This window comes from Astyanax mexicanus, chromosome 15 (assembly GCF_023375975.1).
Source record: "Astyanax mexicanus isolate ESR-SI-001 chromosome 15, AstMex3_surface, whole genome shotgun sequence".
Classification (NCBI taxonomy): domain Eukaryota; kingdom Metazoa; phylum Chordata; class Actinopteri; order Characiformes; family Acestrorhamphidae; genus Astyanax; species Astyanax mexicanus.
The window spans coordinates 37669389-37678273 of record NC_064422.1 but is presented as its reverse complement, the minus strand read 5'-3'; positions in this window follow the sequence as shown (position 1 = coordinate 37678273).

Sequence of the window (8885 nt, the reverse complement as noted above, 5' to 3'; positions counted from 1 at the left end):
AGTCTGTTCTTCTTGTCGGAGTAATGGTAATGGTATTTTTTTTTTGTATAAAAAGAATGATAAATGATAAACAATGACCATAAATGCTATTTGAGAATATGATACACTCCCCAGTGTGTGAATTTCACATGGTGAATTTCTTAAATGTCAACTTGAAACATCTCGATGTAATGACATGTGTCAGGACTGCAAATGTTTGTGTGTGTGAATCATTCCTCTCTCTGTAGTAACGCTATACTTCTCTGATGTGTGCTATTGTCTTGTCAGATTGAAAAGTGTGGAGCTCTGATGTGGGAGTCGAGTATAACAGAGTGCAAAAACTTTAATACTGCCGCTGTTTGGAACTTGTGAATTCATTTTTAACTTCTACAGACTTTGAACTTCTATCCACAAGCATTAAAAAATTGGTTTTTCACAGTTATTTTCTAACACATTTGTATTCTGAGGAGTTCAAAACCATTGTTAGTACTAGTTCGAACCCCTAATTCGTGTTAGTTTTACTTAAAATCATTTGCATTTAGTGCATTAATAATCAAACCATTATCAAGCAACTATGAATCAAAAACAGGAGAAAATTTAAGTTTTCAGTATAAACTATTTGTCTTGCTTATCTATGGTATCCATGGGATCCATACCTCAGACACACATTGACTGTAAATGATTTGTATTCAGGCACTAAAAATAATTAGTTGGTCTAGTTACTTTTGAATCTGTAAAAATGCAGGGGCTGTAATTAAAATCTGTATTTTATAAATTGTTAACACAATATTTTTGCTTAACCCTTTAAATTGAAGATGAAACCTTATCATTTATATCACTGATCACTAATCCAAATAAATAATTGTATTCAGATACAGTGGCTTTCAGAAATATTCATACCCCTTGAACTTTCTCACATTGTGTCACTTTACAACCACAAACTTAATGTATTTTATTGAGATTTTAAGTGATAGACCAACACAAATTACCACAAAAAAGTCTCTACACGTAAAAATCGGATAGATACATACCCCAAAAGACTTGCAGCTGTTATTCACAAAACTTTCATAAAAAAAAAAAAAAAAAAAAAAAAAAAAACAGTGCATGGGCTTTCTAGTAATTTGGTAAAAATGATGGACACAAGTGAATTAAAATTTTAAAAGCTGCAGTCAAGTGCAGAAATTAAACTTACAAAGTACAAGAAGTAGTGGTGCATGTTCAAATACATTTACACAGCAGGTAAAATGGCCCAAATCTGATTTTTGCACCAAATCCATTAGTTGGTTTGTTTAAGGTTGTTTACACTATATTTTTAATATGGTCTAAAGCAGACACTTGTCGGAACATGTGGTTCACACTCCTAAACTGATGTTTTTGTACAAAAGAGAAGTGCTTCACATAAAGTTTCAGTTTCATCTTTACCAGCATCACAGTGACTACATCTAAGCTTATCACTGAAAACGAGTTTGAGCTTGATGTACAAAAGGCATTTTATTCAGCCACAGACACTGTACAGATTAAACTCTAGACTTTTTAAACTTTTAGTTTTCTTTTTTGACACTGCAGCTATGCTCTCCTTCATTTGGAGCACAGTCTTTTAATTTATATATTTGAACAGAAAGATCACACCATATAGTCCCATAAGTTCCTTACTCACTTACTCACTACTACTGTCTATTTTTCATTGTCCTGTTATGTCTAATGTAATATCCCATGATTTTTGATCGGATCATTCAGATTGAATTTGACACAAATTGTATATATAATTGTATATAAATTGTATAAATTGTATAAATCTTGAAGTGACTCAAATAGTATAAGAAAGGATGTCAGATTCAGTGTGTTTATTGGTGTTTATACCACCACACACGAGATATCTGTGTCACAGATATCATAAGATATCTGTGACATATCATAAGAGAGATTGGAATTGGGCCAATTTTACCTGCTGCATAAATGTAGGGAACAAACACAGCAGGTTAAGTAGCTGTAAAAAGGGCCTGTGACCGCTGCTGAAAACCTCCCTCACCGCTGTTGTCCATTTCCCCTTCTCCCCACTGTGTTAATGTCTCAAGGAATTCCGTTCTGGTTAATTAGACTGAGTCAGAATTAAACATTTTTTTTTTTCATTTTTATTGTATGTGTTATTTTGCTGTTTACACTACCACACAGATAACACATCTTTGTCACATATGAAGAAAAATACTGGGTTTGGGCCATTTTTACCTGCTGTGTGAATGTTGGTTTAGAGACACAGATCAATTAACTTCTTATAGGTCAGTGACTCCCAGCTCTGGTACTTTAATACCCCGCAGCGTACAAAATTAAGTGTTTTCCTGCTCTAATGGCCACTACACAAGGCCTGAAAATGACCTTATACTCTTAAAGAAAGAAAGAAAAAAAAAGTTTTTTCAAAGCTGTTTTAGTAAGAGTGCTGGTTCTACTATTTGGACAGTGACATAATTTTTGGTAATTTCCGTGGATTTTAAATCAGCAATTTAATGTGATTTGGGGTGATTGAGCCTGTTATTGCAATATATTTGCAATGTCTACACTTTTAACATATTTCATATCTTTGAACATTATCATTAAACACTTTTTTTCAGTAATTCAGCTTAAAATGTGAGTCGCAGAAAATTAGAATATTATATATGACAAATTGCTACTTTTGGCAGTGTGGGCAATGTGCCAAGTCCTGCTGGAAAATGAAATCCACATCTCCATTAAAGTTGTCAGCACAGTCCAAAGTCAGTGCAGGGTTTTTGGCGGAAAATATTACAGCACTTCATGCATCCCTCTGCTGACAACTTTTATGGAGATGCAGATTTTATTCTCCAGCAGGGCACTTGGGACACTGCCCACACTGCCAAAAGTACCAATTGGTCTTAAAATCAATAATATTTGAATTGTCTGAGACACTGTTTTTTGTGTTTTCATTGGCTGTAAGCCATAATCATTAACAATAAAACAAATAAACACTTAAAATAAATCACTCTATAATACATCTATGTAATATATGAGTTTTACATTTTTAACTGAATTACTGAAATAAAGTTACTTTACAATGATATTCAATTTTTTTGAGATGTACTTGTATTTTTTTTTTTATGTAAGAATTGCGTACATATGCTGTCTGGAGGTCTAGAACCAATCGACATCTAAAGTCTTATGGGTCTTTCAGCTTCAAGTTTTGTCTTCAGCAAAGTCCTTTTGTCCCACCTTTTGCTGTCAATCTAACAATCATTATTTGAAAAAAAAAATGTGAGAAAGTCTGAATCTTCTTTTTAAAGCTTTACATGTAAAAAAAAACAAAGGAAAACATTAGACTGGATTCCTACAGCTCGGTTTTACATTAGTAAATGATGCATTTTTGAAAATACAGTCATTATTAATATTTAGGCAATTATTTTTAACCTGTTTTAACATTTGTAACTGAATTATTTTTGGAATAAATTAATTCTTAACTGGCTCTTACACAGTGCCTTTGCCTCAAAAACACTTTTGTTTTTTGCTGCATGTGCTTAAGATATTTGTTGGATTTGTACGTTCTTGCACATTGATAGGAAACCCTCAGGAGTGAACATTCAAATGACTAATGTCTAAACAAATTATTCATATTTTTGAGACCTCAAACTGAACAGATCTGCATCTCATAACCACGCACTTATACTGCTAGTATGCTGGAGGAGGGAAGAGGTCCTTTGTTATAGTTTGAGGAAATATAAGAGTAATGTAATTTTACACCAGCAGTATCTGTTCTACATTACAGTTAAACATTTGGGTGTAAAAAAAAAATCTCAGTTGCATGTACTCAACTGATTTCTTGGATTTACCCTTTTTTTTTTTTTTTTTTTTTTTTTTTAATATTGTTATGAAACCCTCATGAGGGAACACTCAAAATGTCTAAACGTCTGAAAGTCTAAATGTCATGTTGTTAATAGATAAGAGTTAATTTTCTGCTGGTTTTGGAAGCCAAACAAAAGCTGATGAATCACAGTGCAGATGGCCCAGGTCAGCAGGGCTCAGTCTCCTCAGGGCTAAGCAGCTCTCTCAGTGGCTCGGAAAACAGTGTCATTTGATCCCTCTCAACTAACGACATGATGCCAGAGTAATTCAGTCAAGTTAATGTTGATGGCTTTGAACTGTCCCAATATGTGGGAAAGGGAAGAAGCTTAGCATTTGATGGTGTCCACGGGATCCAGACCTCAGACACTTACTGACTGTGAGTGATTTGTATCCAAGCACTAAAAATAATCCTTATATTTATCACTGTTTTATTTGGTCCAATTACTTTTGAACTTGTGAAAATGAAGGGGCTGTAATTAAAGTCTGTATTTTATAAACTGTTGATGCAATATTTTTGCTTTTTGCCAGATGCACTGGCTTGCAAAATTATTCATACCCCTTGAACTTTATCACTTTTTCACATTTTGTCATCTTACAACCACAAACTTGGGGCTGAATACTTTTGCACCTCACACTTTTCAGATTTTTTCTCTCTTATTTTTTTTTTTTACTAAACAGTTGAAAACCATGTATTATTTTCATCCACTTTACAATTATGTGATACTTTGTGTTGATCTGTCAATTAAAATGCCAGTAAAATGAGTTTAAGTTTGTAATTTAGTATTTTACAACATTTAAGATTCCTCTCATTCTATCTTTCTTACTCTCTATCTCTTTTTTCTCTATCTCTCTCTGTCTGTCTCTCTCTCTCTGCCTTTCTCTCTGTCTGTCTCTCTCTGTCTTTCTCTCTGTCTGTCTCTTTGTCTCTCTCTCTGTCTGTCTCACTCTCTCTCTCTCTCTCTCCCACTGTTTCTTTCAGTCTCTCTGCCTTCCTTTCACACTCTCTTTCTCTCTGTCTTCCCCTGACTCGCTCTTTGTCTGCCTGTCTTCCTCTCACACTGTCTCTCTCCCTCTCTCTTCTTTCTATCTCTCTCTCTCTCTCTCTCTCTCTCTCTCTCTCTCTCTCTCTGTCTTCCTCTTACCCCCCCCCCCCTCTCTCTCTCTCTCTCTCTCTCTCTCTGTTGTCTGTCTGTCTCTGTCTGTCTCGGTCTGAATATCAAATATAGCTGAGGAAGAGACGGAGCCAAATTACATGACCATATCAAAACACGCGCACACACACACACACACACACACACACACACACACACACACACACACACACACACACACACACACACACACACACACTATTGAATTTCCCATTTCCCCTATACCAGAACACAGGGAATCAATCTCAGATAAATAATTCACCTCTAAACATGTGCTACCTAATTGTTTCCAGTCTGACTCCTGGTTTGGGTCCATGCATCGATGTTCCTCTGGTTTGAGTCTGGCTTTAGTAGAACTACAGGCTCAGTAAACACACGTGTCCTCAGGGGATTTACCTCAGATTTACTGTCTTTCAGATGATTAAACTTCACCCAGAGTTATCAAAGAGCATCACCTATTGAATTGTACTAAATAATTCATCTCGTCACCTGAGAGCATATCACAGAATGACTTTTATTACAGTGACCGAGGTCATTTAAATCTCCAGTAATTCACCGAGGCACAAACAATATGATTGTAATCAAATATGAAAATAATGGGATTATTTGTCAATTAAGGAGTCAACATTATTTTTGCCCTGTCAATCATTTTGATATATATCCACTATCACAGCTTCAGGTCTTCACTCAGCCTCAGTGTAACTGTCAGTCATGTCAGGCTGAGGGCATCTGAAGGTGGAAGGACTGAAAATGCTTCAGTTTTCTACTGTTAGATTTAGGTTGCAGTATCCTGGACGGGGGTTAAGCCATTGCTTTCAATGGAAATCTCTAATCACTGTGCCTAGACTAGGTTTAATACTTACCTGGGAAACTGACCCTTAGAGTTATGATATTAAAACAGTAGTCACAATAATAAAATTAGAAATAGTGCATATTTACAGAGCATTTAAGAGGAATTCAATTTAAGATATGTTTTGCCATGTAAAATCCCCCAGCTCATGATTAATTACAAGCAAGCAGACAAGCAGGTAACTTTCTTTTTTATGGTTTAGATATTTTTAATGAAATGTTCTTCCATCAGATGCATTCTTCTTTATCTGGCTTGATATAAATTGCTAAAATCAGGAAGCTACTCAAAACTGAGCACTGTTTAGGATTTTTCAGGGCACCCTACCAAGTGACTAAATCCAAAAAAGATTTCACCTTATTCTTTCTAGAACTTGGATCAGGCCCAAATCCAGTCCTGTGCACTTTTTTTGTGAGTAGATACCACTAAAACTGAGCTTTTTAACTATAATTCTGCTTTGTTTTTCTGAGTAAAATCTGTTTAGAATTATGTTAATGAGCAGTGCAGCACGGAAGAAGCATAGGCCTGTTTTTATAGAAAACTATTATGGCTTAGCTTTTGTGGTGCATCAAGTATAAACCAATGTGGACAAGTGCAGGAGCTGACATGTTCACTGTATAGGTCAAAGTTGCGTGATTATAGCATTATAACAACTTTTTCTGCGATAACAGTGTGATATGTCACTTTGCTATAATGTGATTATAACGCCATAGCTTTATATTAAAATAAAAAAGAAACAGCATTAAAAACATGGCTGATGTCACAGACCATTTTCTTGACCCTGATCCGACATCGCCCGAGGAAAGTGGCGGTAAATTCTGGCCCCACCCAAGTTCAGGTTGGGTTTGATAAGATTGTGGCGTTATAACTCTTCAAACTTTTACAACCAATCACATTAGGAGCTCCTGTATTGTTTCAACAACAAAACTTTACATATAGCAATATTTTGATTGGTCTGAGTTTTCTATAGTGGGCAGGACAGAGTGTCACTGAAATTGTATAGAAAGTAAGGACAGTATACAGCAGCAAATTTGTAACCTATTCATGCTCTAACTTACAATTCCAGAACTACATTTTTACATTTTCTAAAAAAAAAAAAAAAAAATACTTAAAAACAGACCCAAGTCAGTTTATAAAAATATCATTAGATCTCATGCAGAGCTTATTTGATGGTCTTGTGGTCTTAAGGTATTTACCACCCAAAAAGTGATCTATTTTAGCTGGCTTCGTCCTACATATATTTACCCATTAGGGGCCTTTTATGATTAATGCCAAATTCAAAATTAAATAATTCGGAGAGCAGCTCTTTTTTTTTTTTTCTTAATGTGTTAAAATCCTGATGTGACAAATAACAATTTCATAACTTTTATTAACATTTATTCCAGAAATAAGGTCAGAACTGGTTAATAAGAATGTATAACATTTAATTAAAACATTTTAAAAGACCTGTAGAAGCTAAACATATATTTAAAAAGGAGCTCGTTTTACCCGTACATTCTGTAAATAAGGTCAGATGAACAAACACTGATTTACACACTATCCTCCATTGATGATGCTCTCAGGATCTTCAGTATGTGTCACTTAGGAACTTCATGAGTTAAAGTAAAGAACTGACAAAAGGCTGTAAGTAACTTTACACAGCAGCTTTTAAGGGTCTGCAACACATGATTAAAGGTGGGGCTTAGTTAAAGAAATTAGCACAAGCTACTGTAAGTTGCCATTTTCAAAGTGGGTCACGTGACTACCCCCCCCCCCCCCCACCTCCCCCTTATTTTTAAAGGAGTATATATTTAGCTTCATCAAGCGAAGCTTTGTTTTGTGAAATCACTGTTGTGCTAATTGTGCCTGTAGCGTGCGCAGGGAAAAATTGACATCCACTCTAGCATGCTTATTTGATTTGACTGCACAGCACCGTGGGTGAAGGTAATTCTAAACAGCTCCTCAGATTTGATTAGAGTGACTGACTGACGCGTGAGAGCCACACTTACCCCCCAGCAAGGCTCATTTGTTTCCAATTCAGCAAGACTACACCCTGCTTCATCACCCCGAGCCCTTTCCACTCGGGAGAACCTGCTCGGCAAGGGCACGGGTTTGTCGTGTACAGCGTCTACCGTGGAAATGTCCTGTAATATGTGACTGGTGTTTGTCCACCATGCCTCAGGAGAGATGCACTACCAGGAAAAAAAACAATACAATGACAAGATAATAAAATGTAGAAAATAAAACAGTACTGTGAGATTAAATATATAGCCCTTTAGGCCCTGCATAGGGTTTACTATATGAAAATTAGGCCTATTCTTAGACTGAACTGCTGTATGAATGAAGATTTTCCATTAAACAGAAAAAGATGGTCTAGCACTAATCCATGGGTTTTAGGGGCACAGACAATTTCTTTGCCTACAAAATCCAACACTGCTGCCGGTAACTTAACTAATACAACAAGATATCTGAAAAAAAGATATAAAATAACTGTCCATAGAGTCACATAGCTTTTTCACACATCTCAAAAATGTTGATATCATTGTAAAGTTACTTTATTTCAGTAATTCAGTTCAAAATGTGAAACTCATATATTATATAGATGTATTACACACAGAGTGATCTATTTTAAGTATTGTTTTATTGTTGATGATTATGTCTTACAGCCAATTAAAACTCAAAAATCAGTGTTTAAAAAATATATATATATATATATTATATAAGACCAATAGATACTTTTGGTACTTATTGTGGAAACTTCACACTAGACCTCAAGCAGTTTAGACTGTGTGTCTCTCCACTCTTCCTCCAGACTCTGCTCCCTTGATTCACAAATGAAATGTAAAATTCACTAATGATCAGTGATGGTTTGGAGAGACATGTCATCTGCTGGTGTTGATCCACTGTGTTTTATTATCAAGTCTGAAGTCAGTGCAGTTTGGTTTTCCCAGAAAATCTTACAGCACTTCATGCTTCCCTCTGCTGACAACTTTTTATGGAGATTTTCCAGCAGGACTTGGGACATGGCCCACACTGTCAGAAGTACCAGTTGGTCTTATATAATATTGTAATTTTCTGAGAAA